Source organism: Esox lucius, chromosome 11 (genome assembly GCF_011004845.1).
Source record: "Esox lucius isolate fEsoLuc1 chromosome 11, fEsoLuc1.pri, whole genome shotgun sequence".
NCBI lineage: Eukaryota > Metazoa > Chordata > Actinopteri > Esociformes > Esocidae > Esox > Esox lucius.
Window position 1 is genome coordinate 31,814,284 of NC_047579.1, and position 14,427 is coordinate 31,828,710.

General features: G+C 43.1%; 1 protein-coding gene across 2 annotated transcripts in view; it reads left to right on the forward strand.

Annotated features, from left to right (window-relative positions):
- Window positions 1-2,317: 2,317 nt before the first annotated feature.
- The window catches only part of LOC105024164 (protein phosphatase 1 regulatory subunit 29), a 121,517-nt gene continuing 109,407 nt past the window's right edge, over window positions 2,318-14,427 (forward strand). The window contains exon 1 of one of the 2 annotated variants that reach the window (XM_034295570.1): window positions 2,318-2,412. The gene's annotated coding sequence lies outside the window, so the exon portion shown is untranslated. Of the gene's footprint in view, window positions 2,413-3,091; window positions 3,327-14,427 lie in introns of those variants that run through there. The other variant, XM_029123015.2, reaches the window with a different exon arrangement.

Consider the following 14,427-nt stretch of genomic DNA (forward strand, 5'->3'; position numbering starts at 1 on the left):
GATCGCTCAGACTTGATGGTGCAGCTGAGTGGAAACGTCCGAGGGGTAAGGACGCTAATGAAAGAGACATACCCACATGCCCAGTATGTTCACTGCCATGATCACCAGCTAAACCTGACCTTGCAGAAACTTTGTTCAGCAAGGATGAGCATCCTGAAGGTGTTTTTTTTTGCAGATTTAACTGCTTTTACCACCTTTTTCTCTGGCGCTCCAAAAGGTGTTGCAGCACTTTCTGAGGCAACACACAGACGCATTCCAAGGCCACCCGCTGTATGATGGAACTTTAAAAGTAGAACTGTCAATGCAGTTTGGGAAAACCGCGCTGCGCTGCTCCTGTAAAAAATCTGAAGGACCGATTCTTTCAGCAGCTGCTGGAATTTGAAGTTGATGTTTAACACTTTACAAAGACAGAGCATCGATGCATTTGGGATTAGCAGTGGGCTCACCTGTTTTAAGGAGAATGTCCAGAATATGCAGACGCAAACTGATGAATTGGCTGCCACGGTTCACGATGTAACAGACGAGCCAGGCGGACGATTAACCAACACAGCGCCGGTGATGGAGGCATGCGACACAGTCATCTCCCAGGTGGAGCAGAGGTTTTCACAAAGTGACCGTCTGATCGCTGCCTAGCTGGTTGACAGCTCGCTCTTCCCAAAATGTTTCCTGTCATTCCCTACACCTGTGCTTGTCTGTGCGGTGAAACTATGGCCTCTAGGAAACGAGGAAAAGTTGAAGTCTGAGGTGACCACTCTGTACCGCTACACTGAGCTTCACACTGGTAAGACTGTAAAAACCTTCACTCACAATTCCACGGGACAGCCGCGACTCAACGCATTGTCCATGTTGTCCATCGAAAGCCAGCTGATTCAGCAGCTACATGAATTAATTCCCAAAGTAATCTAAAGGTTTGCCCAGAGGAAGAACTGCCGTGCCACCTTTCTCTTCAAGTGAGCCCGCGGCCTTGGTGAGTGAAAGCGTATTTTATCATCCTGCCTTTGTGGTGCTGGTCCATGCATTGGTCATATTTTTGTGCTGGATCGATTGATATAGATGGTGACAAGTTTCAGTGTGTCCATGCTTATCTATTAAGGTTGTTGTCATAGAATGGAACTGTATCCCTACAAAGTTGTCTTTCCGCTTCGTTGTGGCCTTGGTGGTGTTGAGCTCATTGCTGTTCGCATATGGCCCTGTAGGCACATTGGTTCTGAGCTTGCATGCATTCCTAATTTAGGTTTGTAAATGTGACAGTTGTAATTTTACATGTTTGTGAGAGAGATGGAGAGCAACACAAGATCTCTCTCTCTCTCTCCCTCCAGTATGTGTACTACAACACCTGGTAAAAGCAAGCCGCTCTGTCGTTAAAAGTTTTGTGGAGCTACGCTGTTTGTTGATGTGTTAAATAAACACATGAGTCGCAATAAACACGGGTGTCTGTTTTTATCCCATACATGTCTCTAACTTTTAGACAACTTTTAAACAAAAATATAAAAAAACCTTTGACCCTATTGTCCTGTGTGTTCGGTTTAACTGAGTGGACATGACCTGGAGAAAAAAAAAACTGGGGGGAAAAAGAACACCAATGACAATGTTCTTTTCTGCACAAAAGATCATATCCTTTTATTGTTTTCTTATTAATCCTTTCTGAAGATATTAAAATCATACTCCTTCATATTAAAATACACAAACGCACATACGCATATTCCACATCATTTTACATTTTATTGACAGACTTTGAGAGTTTCAATTACAAAAGTAAACATGATTTTTCATGGTGGGTTTTTCATTGTGGATATAACAAAAACTAAAAAATCTAAATGGGGTCATTAACCAAAAAGGGTGAGACTGGGTGCATTGAGGATTGGGGTTGGATGGATGAGTCAGATAGGTAAATAGGTATATAGGGTGAGCAACAGAATCAATACACCCACCTCCTCCAGTTATAAGAAGTGCCCAGGGGTGCTGAGTGAGGGGAATACCACAATCACCACTCTAAGGAATGACTCATGGTTGATTGCGCCATGGTGTAATGTGTCTAAGAAATGATTTGCAAACAAATTAATATATATTCCCCAAAAAACTGACATTAGCCTGCTGTTAATTTAGAGCCTAGTGGTAGGTCTAGAAGGCCTAGTTGCGGCATATCCTAGTAATATTAGTAGTATCAGTAGTGCGTTTTGTCATAGAGGTGTACGAGCTATAGCCTAGTAGTGAGAGAACCAGCCCATTGCAGTTCAATCTAAAGCGGGAGTGGCATTGTCTCTGTACAGAGGGCTCTCTTTCTGTCCTCTCTCTCGCCCTCATCACTCGCGCGCTGTGCAGCTGAATCGACGGCGTTGGCAGAGGATTAAAAAAACATCTGCCTCTTCGCTTCAATCGTTGGACGCATCGTTTTGGGGGAGAAAACCGGAGGTACTGTAATAATGTGTACACCTTCTGAGGGAATGTGAATTATTGTGTAAAAAGGATTTTTTTAGTCATTGAAATAAATTGTTCACAGGTAAACGGATCTTTGGTACGGGGCTCATGCAGTTGCTTGCAGCGCAGCCACCTGCCCTAAACTAAAGCTCTGCGTTGTCTTTTGGACATGGTAACAGTAGCGGACATGGTTTTAAAGCATAGGCTACTGGTAAAATGTGTTGGTTAGTGTTGTGTGTAGTTTTTTTTATGGTGGAATTAGATAGGCCATACTTCGTAGATTCGTTATATTTGATTGATTCGTTCTTATGTGAAGCCTATAGGTTAGCCTAACCGAAACATTGGTAATTTGCGCTCTAGTTGTTGATTATGTTTTTGTAGCGCAAAATCTGCGATTCATTTGTGAAAATCTGCGATTCATTTAATTGTTTTTAGGTTACATGTGCAACCGAATTCAAAATATCATGTTTGTTTCAGCGAGGGAGGACAGACGGGTCGATGGTTGGACGCGCTGATGGACAGATGTGAGAGGGGGATTTGGAGGGAGGAAAAGAATCACGCGGGGATAATACTGTCGCGGTCGGCATGTGATGTGATCTCTAGCCAGCCAGGTTTGTGCTCCCTGCACTGTGACCGGGGCTGGCACTTTTAAATAGAAAATCACGATGTCGTCTCGCTATAGGACAGCAATGCGAGGCTGACATGCTGTCACACGCAAGTGCACGGTGGATAATATGGATTAGGTGAAAAAGCATTCAACAGGGTTGAACAGTATCCTTGGACAAAAAATGCAAGTCTGCCTGTGTGTGTTAGAGAGAGGGAGAGAAAGAGATAAATATCAGCAATTGTTGGCGCACCGCGGCGTCCCCTTCTCCACCTTGTCTCCACAGGCTGTCATTTAATAACAGGTAAGACGACGATCAGGCATACTGATCACACTCCAGAGTGATAATGGGAGCGATTTGGCCGCCCACAGCTTATGAGGAGTGAAGGGAACGCACCAAACGTGGTTTAATGTAATCAAATAAATGAGAATCTTGACCACTGCATACGTTCTCATTAGGCTACGATGTTCCCTGCCTTGTCAAGAAACGATCTCACTCGGATCTATTCTATATTCTATCATTCTAGAGTTATTCATTCAGGTTAGCTCAATTGAGATAAGATCTGTTTTACTAGGAAGAGTTCTGTGTGAGATCTTTACGAGAAAACGTCATGCTTGTGAGGTCTATTATGGTTGGGTCAGCACTATGGACAGCGCACTCTGCTGATTCGGTTAAAACGTGTTGAGGCAGTAGACCGCCCTGCATTGTGGATCACGATACGGTGCGTTGAAAGGAAATGCAGTGTAGCAAGTTACGTTGGTGCTTGTATCCAAAGTTTGCCTATAGGCGAATGTGTACATTCTAATTTCAGATAAGCCAAAATGAGGGGTGAGGTTGATTTTACTAAGTAGGTTTAGGAATAAATGAATGAATGTTAAATTATTTCCAGGATCCAGGCCAAAGACGCTGTCTTCGACATTCAACATTCAAACAGTAAACTTTGTATAACTGGTTGTTCTGAGGTATTGTTTCTGCACTGACATCGAACCTGGTGAAAATGAGTGTCAATACCCAATACAGTCCTAATGACTTTTAATTGTGGTGCGTTTCAAATCAGGGGAGTGTCTTGTGCATTTTTACTGTACATTTGTCAATATTTGCAGCTGACCACGGTATCATCTCCAGTATAGAGGTATAGGACGTTTCAGAGATCTTTTGGACCTGGAAGATCATGGGTGTAGTTTAGCAAATTATTATATAATTTGGCAAGGTGATTATTTAACCATTGCCTGGTTGGAATGAAACCATATCCCTCTAGGCCCAGGTCAACACAAGGGAACCTTTATAATCATGACCAATCACCCTGAAAGGACCAGAGGCTGGAGGGCTTTAGCCAATCACCCAGTCAGTCAATACTGAATGAGAGCAGTTAAGCCCATTAGTTTGTTATGGCACCAAAGTGTCACAACATAATGAACTGGTTAGGTCATGTCAAAAATACAGTTCCTCTATGGACAGGATCTCCACTACGTGTGGAAAAATAGATTTGTTATTTTTTGTGTACTTTCAATCATTTATGCATTCATATTTTCATTAATTTGCTAGTTGCTATAAAGTGATGCAGGATCGTATGTTCAGACAAAGGCTTTCAGTATAACCTAGAAACCGACAAACAAGACTGGATCCATTGTCTGTGAAAGATTGACCAATCAGATGAGAGATGGTCTGGAGAGATACCACAACCTAATTGATAGAGTCGAGAACAAGACAATGAAGTGTCAGGGAGATTATTGGGATTTCAGCTTCTTCACCTCCAGCACTAACAAGACCGGAGCATGTTCTAGTCTCTGTGTGTGTGTACCAGCACTGTCACCAGTGTGTGGGGTACAGTGCCTATACTGGCATACTGACAGAGACTCTAGAGAGTTGGGAGAAGTGTGAGGGAGACAGGTTGTATTGACATGGTTGTTTGATATGTTGAGGGGTGTGCGGGAGACAGGTTGTATTGACATGGTTGTGTGATGTGTTGAGAAGTGTGGGGAGACAGGTTGTATTGACATGGTTGTATTGACATGGTTGTGTGATGTGTTGAGAAGTGTGGGGAGACAGGTTGTATTGACATGGTTGTATTGACATGGTTGTGTGATGTGTTGAGGGGTGTGAGGGAGACAGGTTGTATTGACATGGTTGTGTGATGTGTTGAGGGGTGTGCGGGAGACAGGTTGTATTGACATGGTTGTGTGATGTGTTGAGAAGTGTGGGGAGACAGGTTGTATTGACATGGTTGTATTGACATGGTTGTGTGATGTGTTGAGGGGTGTGAGGGAGACAGGTTGTATTGACATGGTTGTGTGATGTGTTGAGGGGTGTGAGGGAGACAGGTTGTATTGACATGGTTGTTTGATATGTTGAGGGGTGTTGGGGCCTTAGGTGATGAACTGACACACTGGGGACAACTCCTTGACCTTGTCCGTATCTGGCACAAGGAAGGACCTGTGTATTTGTGTGTAGGTATGTATGATTCACTTTGTGTGTTGGTATATGTTTAATTCTGTGTGTGTTTTTGTGTGTCTGTGTGTCTCAAGATGCGGCACCATCTGCCATCCTTTCTGGTCTGTGCCAGTTACCTCCTTCCTCCGCTCCAGCCCCGCCCCAAATCATCCTCTGGTGGGAGGAGGACTAACTTCTATGTTCTTCTATGAGATAGGGAGACAGGGGCTTATCAGTGGAGCACAATGTATGTGTACGGTTAGAACAGTTTTGAAGATGATAGAATGATAGAGATGGACAGCGTAGTGATCCAATGTAAATACCTCTGCTCCTTATCTAGTGCCTTTGTCACATTTCCTACTGAGTGTCCAGTACACAGGTGACACAGAAACATTACTGAAAAGCTGCTGTTTTGAATCCCAGAGCCAAAAAGATGATCTGTCATTTCTGCCCTTGAGCAAGTCATTTAACGGTAATTCCGTTGCCGCCAATAATGCAGGTCCCTTGCTATCATCCAACCCTCACGGAGGTTGTCTCAAAGGTGAAATGCAAAACCCCCCAACATATTTCCCTTTCTCAGGAACACACTTGTACAACACTTGTACTGTACATGTTTTTGGGTGGACCAGGAGAAATATAAGCACCCTGAATTTGACAAAGAGTAGATTTTGCTGGAATAAAGCATTTCTTGTTTTGACCCAGTTTCTTTTGGCATCTGTGCTGCACACACATCGGCCTAGCTCTCTCTCTCTCTCTCTCTGTCTCTCTCTCTCTCTCTCTCTCTCTCTCTCTGTCTCTCTCTCTCTCTCTCTCTCTCTCTCTCTGTCTCTCTCTCTCTCTCTCTCTCTCTCTCTCTCTCTCTCTCTTTAAATCAATCAGACATATAGGGCCCTGTCAAAATGTAGGTACAAATAATTTACTCTGCTGCAACTGACTTTGCACTATAGACAATCTCTGTGTTTCTGGATATGTAAGTGTGTGAATTTGTATTGCTCCCAGTCCCTCAGGCAGAGGAGTTTAGCTGCACTTATAACACTTCATTCTTACTAAGCAGACTAGAAATGTCCAGTTGAAGTTCCAGTAGGAGAATAACTCTTTTCCCCTCCAAACTCACTTGGGAAGCCATTATCTGATTCCTAACCTATTCCAAACTGCTACAGTCAATAAGGGACTAACACATACTGTAGGTCGGGACTGTTAATAACATGATTGTTAAATGTGTTTGCACGTGTCTGTATGCGTGTATGTAAGATAAGTCGTTGTGTGTTTAAGACATGGTTTGTGTAAGATATGTATTTGTATGTGTAAGATATGTTTGTGTAAGATATGTATTCTTATGTGTAAGATATGTGTTTGTGTAAGATATGTATTCGTGTGTGTAAGATATGTGTTTGTGTGTGTAAGGTATGTGTTTGTGTGTGTAAGGTATGTGTTTGTGTGTGTAAGATATGAGTATTACACTTACAGCACTAGTATCAAAGATTCCAAAGTCCTCCGGAGATTTGAGGTGTTTGCAGGAGTAGAGAAGCATGCAGGGTTCAGGAAATGCAAGAAGACCTTTCCCAAATTGCACTCTGGTTTATATCCTAAAACTGAAGTAGTGGGGGTTGGTTTTCTGAGTGAAGGGAAAACAGAACTAGTCTTGTAGAATAGACCCGTTACCCATTAGGGACACATTCCAATCTTTTCTGGGGCCATCTCATAAGTGGTGCTATCTAAAGGGTCAGTAAGCTAGGCAGTTAAAAGAAACCCGCTTGTCCCTTCATTCAACCCCTACAGAAACATTGTTTAACCTTCAACATTCCCATGATAGCCTAATAGAACAGAAATTAAGTACATAGGTATAAATGGCTATATTAAATACTGAAGAATCATGGAATATGTAAATAAAGATAGAATTGACTTTTTCAGTTCCTTGAAGTAAGGTAGGTGTTTGTGTGTAAGGTATGTGTGTGTGTAAGGTATGTGTGTGTGTAAGGTATGAGTGTGTGTAAGGTATGAGTGTGTGTAAGGTACGAGTGTGTGTAAGGTATGAGTGTGTGTAAGGTATGTGTGGGTGTAAGGTATGTGTGTGTGTGTGTGTGTGTGTGTGTGTGTGTGTAAGGTATGTGTGTGTGTGTGTAAGGCATGTGTGTGTGTGTGTAAGGTATGTGTGTGTGTAAGGTATGTGTGTGTGTGTGTAAGGCGTGTGTGTGTGTGTGTAAGGTATGTGTGTCATGTGTAAGTATACCATATGTACTTACCTGTATTTCATGTCAGACAGCCCCATGTTTTCCTTGTGCAATTGTGACTCCTTTGGCATGTTGAGGGCCTGCCAATTGGCTGAGGTAGACAATTGGGAAAACGACCCGAAAGTGTCCGTGCATTGGCTTTAACCAGGCTTTTTGGTTGAGTGAGCAGTGCAATGAAAAGCAGCACATCTTGGCAGAGCATGTTTTGGAGGGCACAGATCCTGATCTTGGACTCTCCCGAGCCTGTTGGACTTGGTGCAACAGGCTCGGAACAGTGTCTCATTTGCAGTCCTGATCCAAATACTGTGTTGAAAAAGGGGTAACTAAACTCACTCATAGAGTGGATGAACAGGGGGCTTGAATATGCCAGCTTCTGAATCCTTCTGTAGCTATAAAACTATAGACTTCCTCCCAGCCATACAGTTTATACACTACACACCTCCCATACAGTATATTGGGACATAATTTGCCTATATTGCAATAATATTTTGTTGGAAACCAAAACAATATCTTTCCTTCAAAGCTTGCTCTTCATCTTCTTTTTTTGATAGTGACCCAATTTATTTTCAGTACTTCCATATCCGTGACTGATCATACTGGTTTTCTCCTGGCTCTCTCTTGTCCCACTGCACCAGACATATGGTTAGCAGTAGTTTTGGAACATCCAATCTTAATGGAATTATAAGAACCATGTGTATCCCAATACACATATGTAATAACTGCGCTAAATGATCATACAGGAAATATATCGCATTGAGAGGTCCCTGGCATTTCCCCGGCCATAGGTTATTGAGATCGTTTTGGGATTGGGCCAGATACAGTCAGTGGCCAAGACGCGCGATAAAGTTATAGTGCATTTCATTAGTTACCCAGAATCATATGACCTTTGGATAGCATTTTTGTATTTAGTTAGTTAGTATGTCAGTTCCTTGAGCCAATGCTAAATAAAGTTATCACCATTACAGCATTATAAACTAGGAGAGCCACTGTAGCCTAGATCAACAGCCCTCTTAAACCTTGAAAAAGCTAACACTGGTCCTCGCGGTGTTAAGGACCTGTGATCCCTTAAGATGCCTGGCTGACAGTCTGTTCCCAATGCAGGCCGTCTAAAGTGGCCCTCCATGGAAGAGAACCATACAGTTCTAGTGTCTGGTGAAACAAATGGTTGGGAAACAACTTGGAAATGAACCCTCTGGGGATAGATTAAACAGTGTGTGACGGCACGTGTGTGTGTGTTTGTGTGCGTGTGTGTGAGACAGTGCTCCTTAGTTGTAACTACTCACCTCCTGTGTGCGGGGACAGGGTACTTGGCTGATCCATACACCCTGCGGAGACCTTCACTGTAGACAATGCAACAAAAGCCCAGCCAACAATGGGTCTCAGCATGGCTAGCTGCTTTAACCAATCATCTGTTGTTTATCAGAGTTCAGTGGAACGAGTTATGCTTGGCCAACTGCCTGTGTTTTCCTTTTATCCTGAACATTGGAACACCTCCATGTCGCTCTGTTAAAGGCATGTAAGAGAGCAGAGGACCCGAATGGGAGGAGGAGAGGGATTTTGGTGAGGTTAGAAGAGAGATTAGTTTAGTGTTGGTGTACCATGAAGTGGATGAGGGCAGGGGAGATTTGGGGAGCTTGGTGGGAGAGGAGTAGAGGAGGGGTGTTGCCGAGAGACGTGTGTGCATGTGTCTGTTGCCTATATTGCAGCCTGTAATATTGTTGTGTTTATTCTGAATATAGATTTGATCATTCAGTTTACTGAATAAGTCTATATACAGTGAGGAGAAGAAGTATTTGATACACTGCCGATTTTGCAGGTTTTCCCACTTACAAAGCATGTAGAAGTCTGTCATGTTTATCATCGGTACTCTTCAACTGTGAGTGACGGAATCTAAAAAAAAAATCCAGAAAATCTCATTGTATGTTTTTTAAGTAATTAATTTGCATTTTATTTGATACATCAGAAAAGCACAACTTAATATTTTGTACAGAAACCTTTGTTTGCAATTACAGAGATCATGTTTCCTGTAGTTCATGACCAGGTTTGCACACACTGCAGCAGGGATTTTGGCCCACTCCTCCATACAGACCTTCTCCAGATCCTTCAGGTTTCAGGGCTGTCGCTGGGCAATACAGACTTTCAGCTCCCTCCAAAGATTTTCTATTGGGTTCAGGTCTGGAGACTGGCCAGGCCACTCCAGGACCTTGAGATGCTTCTTACGGAGCCACTCCAAAGTTGCCCTGGCTGTGTATTTTGGGTCGTTGTCATGCTGGAAGAGCCAGCCACGACCCATCTTCAATGCTCTTACTGAGGGAAGGAGGTTTTTGGCCAAGATCTTGCGATACATGGCCCCATCCATCCTCCCCTCAATACGGTGTAGTCGTCCTGTCCCCTTTGCAGAAAAGCATCCCCAAAGAATGATGTTTCCACCTCCATGCTTCACGGTTGGGATGGTGTTCTTGGGGTTGTACTCATCCTTCTTGGAATTTAGACCAAAAAGCAACATTTTTGTCTCATCAGACCACATGACTTTCTCCTATTCCTCCTCTGGATCATCCAGATGGTCATTGGCAAACTTGAGACGGGCCTGGACATGCGCTGGCTTGAGAAGGGGGACCTTGCGTGCGCTGCAGGATTTTAATTCATGACGGCGTAATGTGTTACTAATGATTTTCTTTGAGACTGTGGTCCCAGCTCTCTTCAGGTCATTGACCAGGTCCTGCCGTGTAGTTCTGGGCTGATCCCTCACCTTCCTCATGATCATTGATGCCCCACGAGGTGAGATCTTGCATGGAGCCCCAGACCGAGGGAGATTGACCGTCATTTTGAACTTCTTCCAGTTTCTAATAATTACGCCAACAGTTGTTGCCTTCTCACCAAGCTGCTTGCCTATTGTCCTGTAGCCCATCCCAGCTTTGTGCAGGTCTACAATTTTATCCCTGATGTCCTTAAATAGCTCTCTGGTCTTGGCCATTGTGGAGAGGTTGGAGTCTGTTTGATTGAGTGAGTAGACCGGTGTCTTTTATACAGGTAACAAGTTCAAACAGGTGCAGTTAATACAGATAATGAATGAAGAACAGGAGGGCTTCTTAAAGAAAAACTAACAGGTCTGTGAGAGGCAGAATTCTTACTGGTTGGTAGGTGATCAAATACTTATGTCATGCAATAAAATGCTAATTAATTATTTAAAAATCATAAAATGTGATTTTCTGGATTTATGTTTTAGATTCCGTCACTCACAGTTGAAGTGTACCTATGATAAAAATGACAGACCTTTACATGCTTTGTAAGTAGAAAAACCAGCAAAATAGGCAGTGTATCAAATACTTGTTCTCCCCACTGTACTAGGGCTGCACGATATATCGTTTCAGCATCGACATTGTGATGTACGCATCCGCAGTAGTCACATCGCAGAACGTGCGATTTAGTAAGGTATATACACTCACCTAAAGGATTATTAGGAAAACCTGTTCAATTTCTCATTAATGCAATGATCTAATCAACCAATCACATGGGCAGTTGCTTCAATGCATTTAGGGGTGTGGTCCTGGTCAAGACAATCTCCTGAACTCCAAACTGAATGTCAGAATGGGAAAGAAAGGTGATTTAAGCAATTTTGAGCGTGGCATGGTTGTTGGTGCCAGACGGGCCGGTCTGAGTATTTCACAATCTGCTCAGTTACTGGGATTTTCACGCACAACCATTTCTAGGGTTTACAACAAATGGTGTGAAAAGGGAAAAACATCCAGTATGCGGCAGTCCTGTGGGCGAAAATGCCTTGTTGATGCTAGAGGTCAGAGGAGAATGGGCCGACTGATTCAAGCTGATAGAAGAGCAACTTTGACTGAAATAACCATTCGTTACAACCGAGGTATGCAGCAAAGCATTTGTGAAGCCACAACATGCACAACCTTGAGGCTGATGGGCTACAACAGCAGAAGATCCCACCGGGTACCACTCATCTCCACTACAAATAGGAAAAAGAGGCTACAATTTGCACGAGCTCACCAAAATTGGACAGTTGAAGACTGGAAGAATGTTGCCTGGTCTGATGAGTCTGGATTTCTGTTGAGACATTCAGATGTTAGAGTCAGAATTTGGCGTAAACAGAATGAGAACATGGATCCATCATGCCTTGTTACCACTGTGCAGGCTGGTGGTGGTGGTGTAATGGTGTGGGGGATGTTTTCTTAGCACACTTTAGGCCCCTTAGTGCCAATTGGGCATCGTTTAAATGCCACAGCCTACCTGAGCATTGTTTCTGACCATGTCCATCCCTTTATGACCACCATGTACCCATCCTCTGATGGCTACTTCCAGCAGGATAATGCACCATGTCACAAAGCTCGAATCATTTCAAATTGGTTTCTTGAACATGACAATGAGTTCACTGTACTGAAATGGCCCCCACAGTCACCAGATCTCAACCCAATAGAGCATCTTTGGGATGTGGTGGAACGGGAGCTTCGTGCCCTGGATGTGCATCCCACAAATCTCCATCAACTACAAGATGCTATCCTATCAATATGGGCCAACATTTCTAAGAAATGCTTTTAGCACCTTGTTGAATTAATGCCACATAGAATTAAGGCAGTTCTGAAGGCAAAAGGGGGTCAAACACAGTATTAGTATGGTGTTCCTAATAATCCTTTAGTTGAGTGTAAGACTACAGAAAATACAGAAAAAGACTACATACCATACTAAATAAGATATATACAATAAGGAATAAGAATATATACCATACCATTTACTGAATTCTGTCTAGCTATACCATATGTTTAAGTGTATACGGTAAATTAAAGGCTGCACCATACTGTCGACTGAATTAGACTGTACCATACTGTCTACTGAATAAGACTGTACCATACTGTCTAATGAATTAGACTGTACCATACTGTCTACTGAATTAGACTGTACCATACTGTCTACTGAATTAGACTGTACCATACTGTCTACTGAATTAGACTGTACCATACTGTCTACTGAATTAGACTGTACCGTACTGCCTACTGAATTAGACTGTACCATACTGTCTACTGAATAAGACTGTACCATACTGTCTACTGAATAAGACTGTACCGTACTGTCTACTGAATAAGGCTGTCCCATACTGTCGACTGAATTAGACTGTACCATACTGTCTACTGAATAAGACTGTACCATACTGTCTAATGAATTAGACTGTACCGTACTGCCTACTGAATTAGACTGTACCATACTGTCTACTGAATAAGACTGTACCATACTGTCTACTGAATAAGACTGTACCGTACTGTCTACTGAATTAGACTGTCCCGTACTGTCTACTGAATTAGACTGTACCATACTGTCTACTGAATAAGACTGTACCATACTGTCTAATGAATTAGACTGTACCGTACTGCCTACTGAACTAGACTGTACCATACTGTCTACTGAATAAGACTGTACCATACTGTCTAATGAATTAGACTGTACCGTACTGCCTACTGAATTAGACTGTACCATACTGTCTACTGAATTAGACTGTACCATACTGTCTACTGAATTAGACTGTACCATACTGTCGACTGAATAAGGCTGTCCCATACTGTCTACTGAATTTGACTGTACCATACTGTCTACTGAATTAGACTGTACCATACTGTCTACTTAATAAGACTGTACCATACTGTCTACTGAATTAGACTGTACCGTACTGTCTACTGAATTAGACTGTACCATACTGTCTACTGAATTAGACTGTACCATACTGTCTAATGAATTAGACTGTACCATACTGTCTACTGAATAAGGCTGTACCATACTGTCTACTGAATTAGACTGTACCATACTGTCTACTGAATTAGACTGTACCATACTGTCTACTGAATAAGGCTGTCCCATACTGTCTACTGAATAAGGCTGTCCCATACTGTCTACTGAATTAGACTGTACCATACTGTCTACTGAATAAGGCTGTCCCATACTGTCTACTGAATACTGTGTCATCACTGTCTGGTGTGTGTATCAGCCCATAGAGCTAGCGTCACATTGTGTGTCTGGATGTTCTTGCAGGATTCAGTAAGGCATCCAGCAGTGCGTTCATTCTTTTCTCTCAGTAGAGCCAGATCTCCATGATGGAGCAAATACCAGGAAACAAGCTGTGGGCATCAACTAATCAATAGCAAAACAAATGCCTTCTCTCATGACTCAATATCAATATTGATGCGTACATATCCTGCTTAAAGCTAACAGTGGGAGAGTCATAGTCCCTCAGACTGCATTCATTTCATTTGAACAGACGTAGGCAAACACGCAAGTAAACGTGCATGCACACACTCGCAGGCGAAGGCAAACAGACGCATGTGGAGAGGCCGCCCCCTCGCCCACCACACACACACACACACACACAGGCACGCGCACATTACCCACACCCACACCCCTCTCCCACCACTTCTCTGACTCCCCCAGGGTACTGTATGAGTTCAATAGCGCTGACACTTAATCTAACACGGGGTACACCACAAAGGCAGGGAGGAGCGCCGAGGCCTGTGTGAAGCCCTGATTTACGCGCTAAGAAGTGCACACTTCTTTTATCCACTACTGAAGCATCGCCGTCATTAGCAGAGTACATTTAGCCCTGGGGAAGAATAAAGGGAATGCATCAGATGGGAAGTTAACTGTTGGAGTTACAAGAATAGTTGGGAGTTTCTTGGAGCTTTGAACATGATTCCCTCTCTTATCTGTAGACTAGGCAGTGTCCTAACAATCTAAAATGGCTT